The following is a 15,687-nucleotide window of genomic DNA, read 5'->3' as shown; positions in this document are numbered from 1 at the left end:
TGCGTGCTCAGCCGCTGCCTCGTTGCTTCTGCGATTTGCCAGCAAGGTGAATTCACTGAGAGCCGCTGCAGGCGGCACTGTTCCATGCGGAGTGCTACGGTGCTGGCCAGCCCCTGGCAGAGGAGCTGGAGGACTTTCCCCTAAGTCTCAGCACCCTGGTAGTGAGATGGGTCACGAAGCTGCAGAAGGGCCTGCAAGGGTCTGTGGGGCCTGCTCAGACTCGCAGGACAAAGGTGCGCAGGTCTCAGGCCCGAACAAGCACACCCAGACTGAGCCCAGGACTGAATGCCCCGGTCTGGCCCCTGCTGCGTCAGGGCTGGAGGAGTCCTGGTCCCTCGTCCTGTGGTGTGGGCCAACCAGCCCACCGGTGGGACCTGGGGGTTGCCAGGAAAATGCTGTGCCCACGGCCTTCCCAGGGCGTGGCCTCACGATCAAGGTCCCGGCAAGCCCAGTCTGGGAGAGGTGCCCAGCCTCTCGCTCGGCCTGCAGCCTTTCCTCTGTGTGGTCCTCATTCACTTCCTCAGAGGCCTTGCTCTCCCCACTGTCTTCTGCTCCCCAACCTGGCAGACTCTTAATTGCTCTCAGGGCAATTTGTGGAGGCCCCTGGGAGGCGTGCTGCTGGGAGGCTTCCCGCAGGCCAGAGATGGCTTTGGAGGAGTCTGTTCTCAGTGCCCACGGGACTCCGCCTGGGAAGGGCCCAGCCTGACTACTGCCCACTGCCATCCCCGTCCACCGCCATCCACCCTCTCCCGGGCAGGTGGCCACGTGTCTCTGCCACGTGGTGTTTCTCTGTGTGGAGGCTTGCATTTGTAGGAGTTCTTATTTTTAAAGATCGTTTTCTAAACTCTCTCTCTCTTTTGGGTACCGTGGACTGAACTCAGGGTGCCAGGGATTGAACTTGGGGCATTCAACCACAGAACCACATCCCCAGCCCTATTGAAGCCAGAATTAAAGACAGGCAGTTAGTGTAGAATAGGGAATCAAGTCAAACTGAGAAAATGGAGGCCAATCTGAGTCTGGGAAGTTGGAAACGCCCCTGGGAGATTGGAATGTTCCTGTCTCCAGAGCCCTTGGATACCTCCCCTCCCCAAAATGTTGTTAACGAAGCAACTCCCGAGCAGACAGAGGGCTACAGATGAAAGCCCCCTGGGCTGCCACTCCCTTCCTGCCTAGCATTCTGCTTTGGCCCTTCCAACCCGCCTGCCCACCCACTGACCTGCCAATCCACCGACATCTTCCCGTCACTATACAGGATGGGAGGACATGAACAAGATAAAGGAGAAGAAAGCAGAAGAACAAGGGAAACTTTAGATGTATAGAGAGGACAGGACTTCCTCCTCCTCACTCAAAGGTCCCGCCTTTGGGCCCACTTCTTCCACCTAGAAGTCTGTCTTACTATCCTTTAATAAAGCTTCTTACTTTCTACTCTACGCTTGCCTCAGCGTGCTTCTCTGGTGTTTTACTTCAACATATGAGGAGGCTGGACTCATCAAGGCAACTGATAACCAGTGGTATCACTATTTTATATATTTTTTTAGAGACAGGGTCTCACTGAGTTCCTTAGCATCTCGCTGTTGCTGAGACTGGTTTTGAATCTAGGATCCTCCTGTCTCAGCCTCCCTAGCTGCTAGGATTACAGGTGTGCACTGCTGCCTTTCCAAATATCTCTTGAGGTGTAATTTATGCAGTGACTTGCACACAGGCTGTGTGTTGAATTTGATGATTTTGACCAAAGTGCACATGCATGGAACCTGTACTCATCAAGATATGGCTTCCTTGGTTCGGGGTGTCTTGCATGTCCTTTCCTATTGATCCTTGCTTGGCTGTGATTCTTTTCATTGCAGATTAGCTTCATTTGCTCTGGCACAGGTTTCTGGCCCAGTATGCTTTGGAGGCAGTGTAAAGTATAAAGCCACCTGCCTCTCTCGTTACAGGAATTTCCAGCCTCCCCACCACCTGTCAATCTGCGCTCTGCCCACCTCCTACGTTACAGGAATTTCAGGCTTATGCTGCCGCCATTTTCCTGTTTCCCACGTTACATCCTAACATGCTATTGTTCATCAGTCAGCTTGCAAGAATTCTCCTCCGCTATTGGTTCCTTCCAGCCTGCGAGATTCCAATATCTGGGAGAAGCCATATGCCATCTTTCTTTTGCCCCTTCTTTTTGCCCTGAGCAGATGTGCCAATCGTCCGCATAAATAAAGTCTCTTGCGTGAGACCTCGTGTCTGTGGAGCATCTTTTCTGGGAGCTATTGGCGAGCCACAACCGAGCCAAGCGAGTGAGCGGCAGTTCAGCGGGATCCCAACCTGAGCTGCATTTTTCCCCTAACATCTGGTGCCGAGACCCAGGATGGGTCTTCCCGCTGACTAAGCAAGCAGAATCCCATCCAACAGCCCCAGCACCTACGGATAGAGGCTCACCTTCCATTTACTTGGATGCCCCGTTTTCTGCATGCAACACTGGACTCCAAATTGATGAGTTCCCCTTAGGCAGGTCCCCTGACCACTTAAACACATCTTGCCTGATCTGAGAAGCGGCCGTTGAATATCCAGGTCTCTCAAGACTGCCGAGGTGTGGGGGTGCCTCCAACCACGACTTTCAAAGTTACGGTTGGTCCCTATAGTTGGTCCTAGTTGCTGGGTGAATTCCTGATTTTATGGTGCTGAGATTCTTTCTCAGGGTTTGAGGCTCATCTTATATTTTTTTCATCTCACTTGAAATCCTGGCCAGGTCCTCAAACTCTCTCGGCTAATGCCTGGTAGACCCTGGTACTGTGTGACGACCAGACCTGTGTACTAACCTTCTCATTGCCTAGCACGTGGTCGTGGGACGCCATTGATCACTAACTAGGTGGGTCTCAGTCTTCACCATGGGATCCAGGACTTCCAGCCCAGCAAACTCGCCCCTGAGATGTTTATTAAACAATCTCAAACCCCTTCACCTGTTCCCTGAATTAGAGCTAAATTGTCCTTTAGATAGTAAGTCAGGATGGTCTATTTATGACACCTTAAATTCTAGCTTTATACTAGGTAAAATTATATGCCTAATTATACTAGTTATAATTAAGTACATGTGTGGGCGACCTGGTGAATGGAAAGGGACTCTTCCCCTTCGTGTTTTTCCTTTCTTTCTTGCTGAACCTAACACGTTCTCTTGGCTTCTCCTCCCCTTTTAACCCTTTCTCTTCCGAGTTTGATCCAGCTGATGCGTCATCTCCTTACAGGCCTCCTACTTAGAAGCCCCTGTCCATTCCTCTCCTTGGCCTCATTCCGTTTCTCCTTCCGCTCCTCCACTCAGCCCACCAAGTCCCCCTCCACGCGGTCCTGTGACCATGTCCTAGCTCCTTTACGGGAGGTGGCTGGCGCGGAGGGAGTAATCAGAGTCCATGTTCCCTTTTCACTGCCCGATCTGTCTCAAATAGAGAAGCGGCTAGGCTCCTTCACCTCCAACCCTGCAACCTTCATTAAGGAATTTCAGCACCTTACCCAGCCTTATGACCTTACCTGGCATGACATTTACATGATCATGTCCAACACCCTGAGGAGTGCAGGAGAGTCTGGGAACAGGTGCGCAATTATGCAGATGAGATTCATCAATCGACCCCAACCCACCCCATTGGGGCTGGGCCTGTAATACCGAGGCTGGGTGTCTACAGCGGGATAGGTTTCAAACCTGCGTCCTTGCAGGTCTACGAAAGGCTGCTATTAAACCCATTAACTATGATAAACTTCAGGAAGTAATACAGGACAGAGATGAAAACCCGTCAGCATTTCTAAGCCGCGTTACAGAGGCCATGCTCAGGTACACTAACCAGGATCCCGAAACCCCAGAGGGACGGCAGCTACTTATGACTTATTACTTTTCCCAAAGTTACCCTGACATAAAGGTTAAATTGAGGCAGTTGGATAGGGGGCCCCTTACCCCACAGCCACAGGTTCTAGCAGTGGCATTCAAGGTTTATAACAGAAGGGAAGAAAAAAAACAAAAATTAAAATACCAAATGCTGGCCAAAGCGTTTCAGCCAGCTAGACCTGCCCAACTGTCCACCGCTAGGGGCGCCCAAGCTCCCAGAAGACCTCCAAGCCTATGCCTCAAGAGGGCCACTGGGCATGAGCCTGCCCCAATCCCCGGCAGCTCCCAAGTCCTTTTCCAAGATGCCACCAACTGGGACATTGGGCAACGGATTGCCCTGGTGCTCAGAGAAGTGCCAGGTCATCCTTGGCCCCTCCCTCCGGCGACTTGCTGGGATTGGCAATGGATGAATGCAGGGGCCCGGACTTCTGCACCCGACGACCATCACCACTCAGGAGCCCCGGGTGACCCTTACGGTGGCAGGCCGGCAGATCCCTTTCCTTATAGACACTGGAGCCACCTTCTCAGTGCTGTGGGAGTTTTTGGGACCCACTTCCCCTGCCAAATCCTCTATTGTCAGGGTAGAGGGAAAACCATATAACCCCTTACAAACCCCTCCAATAAGCTGCCATATAGGACAAGTTGGCTTTACTCATTCTTTTTTGATAATTCCTTCATATCCCATTCCCCTTCTGGGAAGGGACATCCTAACCAAAGTGGGTGCCTCTATTCCTTCTCACCCACCATGCGCCTCAGCCAAGACTCTTCTGCTGTTCCTCTCCTCATGACCCTGCAGGAATATACAGCTCAAACAGAGTCATATCCCCTTCCTCCCTCCCTGGTTGACCCCAAGGTCTGGGACACTCCTACACCCCCTGTAGCTAAATGCTCACCTGTACTCATTCATCTAAAGGACCCAACATCCTACCCAGCCCAGGCCCAATATCCCCCTCCCCAAAGGAGCCTTATAGGACTTCAACCAATCATCCAGGATTTAAGGCAGAAAGGCTTCCTGCGCCTGCCAACTCACCTTATAACACTCCCATCCTGGCTGTTAGGAAGCCTAATGGATCTTACCGTCTAGTGCAAGACCCCCACATCATTAACTCCGCAGTGGTCCCCATCTTTCCCATTGTATCCAATCCTTACACCCTGCTTTCTTCTATCCCTTCTTCCACCACATATTTCTCAGTGCTGGATTTGAAGAATGCATTTTTTACTGTCCCACTTCACCCCGATTCACAGGATCTCTTTGCTTTTACTTGGACTGACCCTTTCACTCGAGCTTCTTCTCAGCTGACCTGGACAGTTCTCCCATGGGATTCCGAGACAGCCCCCATCTCTTTGGCCAAACGTTATCTCAGGATCTTGCCTCTCACATTCATTTCCTCCTTTCTCTTACAGTATGTTGATGATCTTCTTCTATGTAGTCCCTCTCTTGAGGACTCCCAAAGGGACACAATTAAGCTTTTAAACTTTCTGGCTGACAGGGGTTATAGGGTTTCTCCAGCAAAAGTGCAACTTTCCCAGCCTCAGGTTGTTTACTTAGGTGTCAGCCTCTTTCCTGGATTTAAGGCCATCACTGTAGAGAGAAAAGCATTAATACAGGACATGCCCACTCCATCCACCAAGGAAGAAATCCTTTCCTTTTTGGGATTAGCAGGATACTTACGATCCTGGGTCCCCGATTTTTCCATCCTGGCAGCTCCCCTATATGAGGCTTCAAAGGGTACTCCCACTGAACCTCTCCTCAACACAGTGAAAGCCCCTTTCCAGATCTTAAGGAAAGCCCTTCTTCAAGCCCCAGCCCTACACCTCCCTGACTTAACCAAACTATTCTACCTGTTTGTCTCTGAGAAAAGCGGGTTCACCCTGGGGGTCTTAGGACACATGTTTGGTCCCACTTTTGGGCCAATAGCATACCTGTCAAAGAGGTTAGACCCCACTATAAGGGGCTGGGTACCATGTCTTAGAGTATTAGCAGCAGCATTTGTCTTGATTAAGGAATCAAAAAAACAAAAAACAAAAAAAAAAAAACTCTCTTTTGGGGCTCCCACTGAAGTGCTCTCACCTCATCATCTGACTAAGCTTCTTACTTATAAAGGTCTGCAAATGCTACCACCGTGTCGGGTGTTAGCCTTACAAACTGCTCTTATCGAGGACTCTTCCATTTCCTTTAACATGCTCTCCTTTAAATCCAGCCACCCTCTTACCCCTACCTTCCAACATACATGCTTCTGCAACCCATAGCTGCCTTGAGACCCTGGAGGAGTTACTTCCCTGCCCCTCTGACGTCCAGGAAGGGGCTCTACGCAACCCTACTTTCATATGGTTCACTGATGGAAGCTCTTATCTCCATAAAGGGATCTGCTGAGCTGGATATGCCATTGTCTCTCTTAAAAAGGTAATAGAGTCAGGGCCACTACCCAACAACACCACCAACCAACAGGCAGAACTGATTGCCCTTACCCGCACATTCACCCTCGCAAAGGGACAATCCCTCACAGCCTACACCGACTCCAGATATGCTTTTCACATTATCCTCTCTCATGCTGCTATCTGGAAAGAGAGGCCTTCTTACTACAAAGGAAACTCCATCACTGACTCTAGTTACACTCTAAAACTCCTCCAGGCTCTTCGCCTCCCAGCAACTATAGGCCTTGTACATTGCAGCCCATCAGACACATCAATCATTCACCTCTTCAGGTAACAACAAGGCAGATGAGGAGGCTTAAAGGGCTGCCCTCTCGTCCGTGCCAGCCCCTATTATGGCTCTCCATGATCCTTTGTCTCCACCCTCCCCAACAGGGAAATACTTTCCCATCTCCATCGTCTGTTTCACCCAACCTTTCTTCACTCTTACAATTTGCTAAAGCTCATCTGCAACTGTCCTCCTCTGATATCTCATGTCTGAAGGAACTCTCCTCCTCGTGTGAAGTCTGCCTGCGAACAAATCCTACAGCTGTCAGGCCCCCCATTTTTCCGACTCAGCAAGCCCATGGCACCATTCCAGGGGTAGACTGGCAACTGGATTTCACTCACATGCCCACAGTAAGAAAATCTAAATACCTATTGGTTATGATAGACACCTTCTCAGGATGGATTGAAGCCATCCCCACCTCCAACAAAAGGGCGATAACTATCTCTACCTTCATCCTTCATGAAATCATTCCTCGCTTTGGAGTACCTACTTCCTTCCAGTCAGATAATGGACCTGAATTCATTTCCCAAGTCACCCAACTTGAGCATCCAGAGTGGACTGAGACCCCTGTGCCCTTCCTTCTTGCCTCGTCTGCAGGAGACAGGCAGCAGAAAGCAAGTGGCTTGACTCATGGGAGACCTTCGTGGGGTCAGCCAGGAAGGGTGGTCAAGCTGCTCTCTGTGCCCATGGCCTGGGGCGTATCCCTGCCTGGAGGCCCTGCTGGCCCTCCTGGTCTCTAGGCTGCTTAAGAGGGATGTATCCTGGGGCTGGGTGAATGGCCCCATAGCTCCCCACCCTCATGAGGGGCTGAGGCTGGCCCTGGACTGACCTGGACCGGGGATTCTCAGCCCTGCCTGTCCTTCCCCCACCCCTGAGCAGTGAGGACACCTGGGGAGTGACTCAGAGGGCTCATCTCCTGAGTCCTATGTGCTTACAGGGTGTGTGGACCCCACCTGGCCTGGCCCAGCTCTCTGACTTTAAGCTCATCTTCCAAGCTTCAGGGAATATCTACAAAATGCTGGTGTGGCAAGAGACCATAGAGGACCCCGTGGTGCCTGGTGCCCTCACTGTACAGGCAGGCCTCCCACCCACACACCCACACGTGGTTGGCTCGAAACCGAGCAGAGGCATCCTCCTCATCTGTGGGGTACTGGAGGAAGCCAGAGGTTGCTGCGTGGGGTGGCCACAGGAGGGCGATTGGGCCCCACACAGAGCAGAAGTTACAGTTTCTTTTCTTCTTTTGGTCCAGGCAGTTCAGTTTGTCAACTGCAAACGAGTTCTAAAGGACAGCCTTGTCTGAGTCAGGGCTGAGCTGACCTCGGTGCCGACCCCAGTCAGGCCCCTAGCCCGGGGAGAAGTGACTGCTGGACGACGAAGTTGCCTGTGGGCGACAGGGTGAGGGCTGGTGAGGCCTCTGAGGGGTGTCCAGCCCACCAGCTCAGGTGCAGCTGGTAGGTGCCCCAAGGTGTTTAGGAAGTGGCCTTAGGAAGCAGCCTCGTGGGGAAGACAAGGTTGCTCCTTCCAGGGCAATGCTGGCTGGTCTTTGCCTCCCTTCTCTTGGGATTTCCTTTTGCGGGATGTGCCCCTACATGGCTGCCTGTGGCCTGTGCACTCCTGGGGCAGGGGCCACACAGCGGGGTGTGGGCCTCTGCCTGGGCAGGTGTCTGGAGCAGGCCTGAGCTGGCCCATTGTGGTGACTGGATGCAGACTGGCACTGATGAAGCACATCTGCACAGGACTGCACTGAGGGTCTGCAGAAGAGGCAGCAGCCAAGGGACCCACGAACCTCACTGGGTGGTAGATGCTGCTGGTTCACAGGAAGAGGGTAAGCGCTCTGGGGGCAGAGGGCTGGTCAAAGTGTATGTGCACGTGAGTGTGCAATGTGTGTGTGCAAGTCCAGGGAGAGGGAGGGAGCAAGAGGGTGCCTCTGGGATCAGCAGACCCCGGAGTGACTGGTGAGCAGCACCTTGAGCTCGGGCCCTTAGGGCTGCAGGATGTATTAACCAGCCTTTCCTGTTCCCACCTGCCCCTCTCCTGCCCACTGGCTTCTGGCCAGGAGGGGGCGCCAGTGACACAGCTTTTCAAAAGTCACATTTTGGGAAGACTGCCTCCCTCCTTCTAAGCTGGCAAATGCACTCAGGTTACCGCCCCAGGCAGGGAGGAGCCGCGCCATTCATGGGTTCCACCCCTGAAGGCTGTCCTGTGGGGGCGCTTTATGGGGTTCAATGATCAGGACGTTCTACTAGGACCCTGTCTAGTTGTGGGAGGAAACGCTCAAACAGGACCTATGTCCATTTCATCCGTGAAAAGCTGATTGTTGCTGCCCTTTCAAAGACTCCTTGACTCTAGAATAAGGACTAGCTGACATCCACAGGCACTCTGGCCTTTCCTGCCAGGACAGGTGTGATCTGTGCTGCCCTCCACTTGCTCCCACCGGATGCTGGGCCAGCCTGGGTTCCTGGGGGTGTAGTACCAGGTGAGTAGACCCCAAAGGGGGGGGAAGGCTGGTGCCTTCGTTCCTCAGCCCCCTTCTGGCCGCCTGGTGCTGCCCCACAGGACTGAGCATGCTCTGAGCGGAGGCCAGAACCTGTTCATACAGGGGCCCTTCATCCTGCTGGATTTCCAGGAGCCTAGGGGCCTGCGAGTGGGGATCTTCTTGCTCTTCCTGGTCATGTACCTGCTCACGGTGGCTGGGAACCTGGCCATCGTCTCCCTGGTCGGGGCATATCGGTGCCTCCAGACGCCTATGTCCTTCTTCCTGTGCAACCTCTCCTTCCTGGAGATCTGGTTCACCACCGCCTGTGCGCCAGAGACGCTGGCCCCCTTGGCTTCCAGGGTTGGAGCCATCTGCATGGCAGGCTGCGCGCAGATGTACTTCATCTTCTCACTCGGGTGCACTGAGTGCTTCCTGCTGGCCGTGATGGCCTACGCTGCTGCCTGGCCATCTGTCTGCCGCTGCGCTACGCTGGCATCGTGATGCCAGGCCTGTGGCGCGGCTTGCGCTGGGCTCCTAGCCGTGTGGTTTCTCCGCCATCGCGGTACCTGCTGCGCTCATCGCGCACCTCTCCTGCGGTTCACGGGTCATCAACCACTTCTTCTGCGACATCGCGCCCTGGATCCTGCTCTCCTGCACCCACACGCGGTGGTGGAGCTGGCGTCCTTTGGTGTCGCCTTCTGCGTCACCCTGGGCTCTCACGCTGGTCTCCTACGCCGCATCATCACCACCATCTCAGGATCCCTTTGGCCCAGGGCCGGCGCCGCGCCTTCTCCACCGGCTTGTCCCACCTCACGGTGGTGCTCATCTGGTACGGCTCCACCATTTTCCTGCACATGAGGACCTCGGCAGAGAGCTCCCTGGACCTGACCAAGGCGGTCACTCCAGTGCTGAACCCCTTCATGCACACCCTGCGCAACAAGGACGTGAAGGAGGCGCTCTGCAGGACACTGTGGGGGACGTGAGGGGCGCAGCTGCCCCCTGCCCTGCCCTTGCTCGTGCTCAGGGTGGAGTCAGTTCTGGGACGACACCCCAACCCTTGCTGTTGAGACGTGTCCATCGCTGCCTGGGCCATCCTTGGGGCTCTGTCATCCATAAAGTGGTACTTGCCTCCCATGCCTGGGGGGAGTTTCTGCCCGTCTCACAGGCCTTTCCCAGGGACTGGGATTTGGGTTCTGGGCAGATTCTGGAAGAGAAATGGGGCGTAAGCCCCCAGGAGGTGTCTCTGGAGGAGCCTGCAGCACTGCAGTGCATTGCCAGGCCCTCAGCACCAGGGGCTGGCCAGCATCTGGGAACTGGAGGTCTGAGTCTGGGGCCAGCAGACTCTTGCCACCCTCCAGCCTTCACCACCCTCACTGGGGAAGAGCAGCCTGAGCCCTCTGGGGTGTGCTGGTAGGGGTTGACCACAGTGGCCAGAGTGCAGAGGGACCTGCCGTGGAAGCCTCTCTGAGGAGCCTGTTAGGGCTGCTTGGGGTCAGCGTGTGGTCTGCCTCACGATGGGGGTCCTCAGAGCGCACCTCACACCACCCACGGCCCTGAGCTGCGGGAGCAGAGGGGCAGGCGGGGTCAGAGTCGGACTGCGGCTCGGTGCTCCTCGGTGGAGCAGACTAGGGGGTGGCCTCAGGCTCCGGTCCGAGCCTCTGGGAGGGCTGGTCTGACCTGCCAGCCTGTCCTTACTTCTCTTGGAGCAGCATGGGTGGGGCCAGTCAGGTACCTACTGCCAGCTCTGCTGCCTCATCTCCAAGCCCTGCGATGTCTGGATCCGGGGGCGCCTTGTGAGCATGAGAGGGCAGCATGTCCAGCGTGCTCAGAACTGGCCCGGGAGTGGGCCCAGGAGGTACTACTGTTAGTATTGTTTCTGTAATTCAGCAGAACCGTGCACAGGTTGTTCCCTTGTCTCTCTGATTTTACCTGAGATGACTGACAGGGGCTCTGTCCTCCGCCCAAAGTCCACTCTAATCTCCCAGCACCAAGGACCCCTGGGAACTAGACTCTTTCTAGGTGGCCTGGATCAAAAACGAGGGCCCCCGGTAACACTGAGTTTGCACCTGTAGCCGCAGGTCCACTCAGGTCCCATGACTGGCTGGATGGTCAGCCAGGTGGGGGGCATGAGCTGGCTGAGCCTGCCTGGCAGTGGCTGGACCAGAGCTGCTGTGCAGAGGGTCCTAGCCCAGCCCTGCTGCCCTCTCTGCTGCTCAGGGGGTGCTGGAGCTCCCCACAGCTGAAACAGGGCCTGCTGATGGGGTCCCTGGGTCTTGGCTCAAGTTCCACTTCTGGAACCCATTGCAGACCCACCTCCTTCAACAGGTTTCACCTCCTGTTCCTCTTCAAGGTCCAACCTAATGCCTCTGTGCTCCGCCCTCTCCTCCAGCTTGGGAGCCCAGGAGGGGGGTGGGTTCTGATGGCTTCTTTGTGCAGTGACTTATGCCTAGGATAGGGTGGGCCACATGGGCCTGCAGACATCTGTCCAGGGCCTGGAGGAACCATCACTGACACCAGAGTTGGGGTTTCCAGAGGCCCCTTTCTCCTGGGGCCAAAGGACACACTGGTCCCAGGGACTGTGTGGTGGCCCACTCGTGGCTGCTGATAACTGTGTAGTGTTTGTGCTTTGTGTAGTTGCTTTCCAAGTGAATTAAAGAGCACCCTGATTTCATCAGTTCATGTCTTTGTTAACCTGGCAAGGCCCTCATTAGCAGGGCTTCATGACCTCTCAGCCTCACTTGGAGGACAGGGGCAGTGGCAGGAGAGGCAGGGACCCGCACTGGGACCCACTTTGCAGCAGCCACGGACCCCAGCAGGGCAGCCCCCTCTATGCGCTGGGGACCAAGCCTTCCACGCGCGAGGCTTTGGGGGACTGCAGATCCAAGCTGTGACACATGGTCCAGATGTCTGGCTGGGGTCGCCTTCCTCTGGTAAGGTGAGGGGGTGCCCCAAACTTTGCAGTTAAAGAGCTCGGCTTCCGGGTCCTCTGACTCCGTGATGGCAGACCCCCAGTGCAGTGCTGGCGCCAGGCAGGGCCACGCCCGCAGCTCCGTCTCACACCTGCCGGCGCCTCAGGTGGACCTCGGCTCATTCCCCTCCTTTCTTTTACTGTTGGCCTTTCTTCCGGGAGCGGCTGGGCGCTCTTCTCGACAGGCCTGGTGGCTTCAATGTGCTTTTGAGGGTGAACCAGTCATGTGCCCAGTTCGCTCCTTGCTGTGGGACCTTTGTGCTGGCCACTGCTGGGTGGCTGAAGTTGGGCTGTGGACTCTGGCTTTGGTAGAGATTTGATGGATGAGTTTGGGAGAGTAATAACAGGTGCAGGTACCTCTTGAACAGGGCGCAGCTAAATCACATGGATGAGGCAGGTGAAGGCCTGGTGACTGCATGCTGGGGGCTCGGGTGGGTGGGCCAGGGAGGGCACATTCTCAGAACACAGGCACAGTGCAGAGAATGGAATTACAGACCACAGACCATTCGCTCCAGTGCATCATGAACCACGTCCAGTCTCATCTTGCCCCCACCCCCCCACCCCTGGGTCACCCAACGTTCGTCCGAGATACAGATTTATACACATGGAGAACTGAGAAATGAGGATGTGATTTGAAAACAGCAAAGTCATTGTCACACCTGAAAGCAGCACAGGGCCCTGAGCGCAGGGGGATTTTTTGTTGCTGGGGCTTGAACCCAGGGCCTTGTGAATGCCAGGCAAGCGCTCTGCCAACTGAGCTGCGTGCCAGCCTGTGGGGGCCTCTCTCCTTGCATTTATGTGGCCTCCTGGTTGCTCTATACGGTTGAGCCTGACAGCCTTCAGTGCTTGGGAGGCAAGCCAGTTACTATACGGACAGTGCAGAGCTGTGGACCTGGGCGGGCGGCCAGGTAGGGCTCACACAGGGAGAAAGAGTCCATGTGGAGGATCATGGGCATCCAGGGTTGCTGCCCTGTCCATCCAGCCTCAGCAGCTGGGAAACACGTGAGGCTGGGCCCCAGGTGGTGACTGGGAGGGGGGCAGCTGCCTGAGCAGTCTGCTCCTGGCACTGGACCCTGCCCACCCTCATGCCCACTGCCTATCTGTGGCCCATGCCACAAGGTAGGTGCTTCTGACCTGTGAGGCCAGTGGGCAAAGCCTCCATCTCACATGGTGCTGTGAGAGGAAGTCCTCAAAGATCCCTGCAGAGGGACGCCTGCTGAGGGACACTTCCTGAGGGACAACTGCTGAGGGACACATGCTGAGGGACACATGCTGAGGGACACCTGCTGAGGGACACATGCTGAGGGACACCTGCTGAGGGACACCTGCTGAGGGACGACGCCTGCTGAGGGACACTTTCTGAGGGACACCTGCTGAGGGACACTTCCTGAGGGACAACTGCTGAGGGACACATGCTGAGGGACACTTGCTGAGGGACACCTGTGAGGGACACATGCTGTGGGACACCTGCCAAGGGACACCTGCCGAGGGACACTTCCTGAGGGACACATGCTGAAGGACACCTACTAGTGGACACATGCTGAGGGACACCTGCTGAGGGACACCTGCTGAGGGACACATGCTGAATGACACATGCTGAGGGACGCATGCTGAGGGACACTTTCTGAGGGACACCTACTAATGGACACCTGCTGAGGGACACTTCCTGAGGGACAACTGCTGAGGGACAACTGCTGATGGATAACTGCTGAGGGACGCCTGCTGAGGGACACTTTCTGAGGGACACCTACTAATGGACACATGCTGAGGGACACTTTTGAGGGACACCTGCTGAGGGACACATGCTGAGGGACACCTGCTGAGGGACACCTGCTGAGGGACACTTCTGAGGGACACCTGCTGAGGGACACATGCTGAGGGACACCTGCTGAGGGGACCCTGCCTGGTTGGAAGGCCTGGGCACACCTGGGTCTCTGCCCAGTACTGATTTTCATGCCCGGCACCTCTGCTGTCCTGCAGGGGTGTCCAGGTAACAGGTGGCAGCATGTCATTTGCAGAGACCTGAGCTGATGGCAGCCCTGCTTGCCTGTTGGGTCCTGCACAGTCAGCAGCCTGCAGCCCCAGGGCACCCTTCCCTGACCTGCTCTTGGCCTGCTGCACCCCAGGGGCTGGCAGCACTGGGTGAGAAATGATTTTGTCTGAGACCTGTGTCTGATAAAAAGTTTGCACTTAGGCCATTGGGGACTTGTGCATAAACCTCTTGGTACCCAATCCAATTTACAGTTTACAAAGATTCCAGACAACTTTTATGAGAGAAGTTCTGAGCGCCAGAGGACCTTGAGCTGCTTTCCCCAGAGCACCATTAAAAAGAGGCTGGAGGCCTGGGGGAGGCTGGGCGGCTCGGGCAGCGGCGCCTGGCCTGCCTTGAGGAAGTTGGGTGGTTTGGGCTCATTAGGCAGAGCAGGGTCCAGAGCACCATTGTGGGTGGTGAAATCTCCCAATTAACAATGCTTCCAGTCTCCATGGAGTCCAGCTCAGAGGAGTTAATCAATTTCAAACAAGCAATTATGCATGGGTGAGGAGCTCTCCTGAGGCACGGCATGTCAGCAGCTGCAGGTGGAGAGTCAAGGGGAGAGCTGACGGTGTCTCCTGCAGAAGTTCCTCCTGTCCAGATGCAGCCCTGGGAGAGGCCCTTGGGGCGAGGCAGGCTAGGGCTTCTCAGCTTGGGAGACGCCTCATTTCCTGGTCTTTGTGGAATTTTCCTTCACAAAGCTGAAGCCTGCAGGTGCCTCACAGCTCGCTCAGGAGTCCGGAGCTGGTCACACCACTAAAGCACATGTCCATGCCCGGGAGGCAGCCAAGTCAGGGCAAGAGCTCTGGGTACTGACTGCTCCGTCTGATTCGCCTTTCCTGCGTTCCTGCACAACCTGTGTTTTAAAGGGATGCAGTTTCCTGAGTGTGTACACTTTTATTGAAGAGTAGCACACACTTAGAAATGTGCCAAAGCCATGTGGTATGCTTGATGACTTTCACAAGGGGGACACACCTGCATAGCTGAGCCCACAGCCTCACACTCCCCGAAGGCCCCAGAGCCTGGGCCACTTGGGCCCAGCTTCCACCTTCCCACGGATATGCTCCTTGTCCTGCCTCTCAGGCCCCCGAGTGCAGGTTCTTCCAGGTGTGGGTGGGACTGGTCGGACCTTTCATTTGGCAGCTCCCTGCACAGGCAGACGGTGTCTCCTGCAGGCCCCTGCGGGACATGGACGTTGTTCCCATTGTGGGTTCTTATAAACAATGCTGCTCTCATCATTCTATGACTGGGGGAAGTGTGTGCCTAGGAGCAAAGGCCAGGCCATAGCCATGTGCGGTCAGTGTCCGAGAACCATGTAGAATGTTGTCCAGGGCCATGGTCCCACTGCCCGCTCCCCAGGAGGGTGGCAGTGTCCTGCGGCCTTGCTGGCATGTGGCACCACGGCCTCTGTGTTCCAGCTGCAGTGGGGCCAGGACCCTGTGCGTCACACCGTGGTCCATGAGGACCCAGGAGCTGAGCATTTCCTCTTATTTCCTCCCCTGATCCTGGGCTGGGGAGCAGTGGAGGGGTTTTGTGGGACATTCCTCATGCTCACTGGCCTGAACGCTGCTGTTGGTCCTACGATGGTGCCCAGGACAAGGGCCAGCCTGCAGGTGGTGAGCCACATGGCCATCTCTGTCTGCCATCATGCCTCCCA

The 15,687-nt window shown here is 55.4% G+C and overlaps 1 pseudogene across 1 annotated transcript; it reads left to right on the top strand.

The window, feature by feature from the left end:
* The first annotated feature begins 8,131 nt into the window (after positions 1 to 8,131).
* Positions 8,132 to 10,013, top strand: LOC306660314 (olfactory receptor 287-like; annotated as a pseudogene). Its single transcript has 2 exons — positions 8,132 to 8,214; positions 9,111 to 10,013. The product of its transcript is annotated as an olfactory receptor 287-like (transcript).
* The last annotated feature ends 5,674 nt before the right edge of the window (positions 10,014 to 15,687 follow it).

This window comes from Sciurus vulgaris (genome assembly GCF_902686455.1).
Source record: "Sciurus vulgaris genome assembly, chromosome: 4".
Taxonomy (NCBI): Eukaryota; Metazoa; Chordata; class Mammalia; order Rodentia; family Sciuridae; genus Sciurus; species Sciurus vulgaris.
This window is presented reverse-complemented; position numbering and strand designations above follow the sequence as displayed.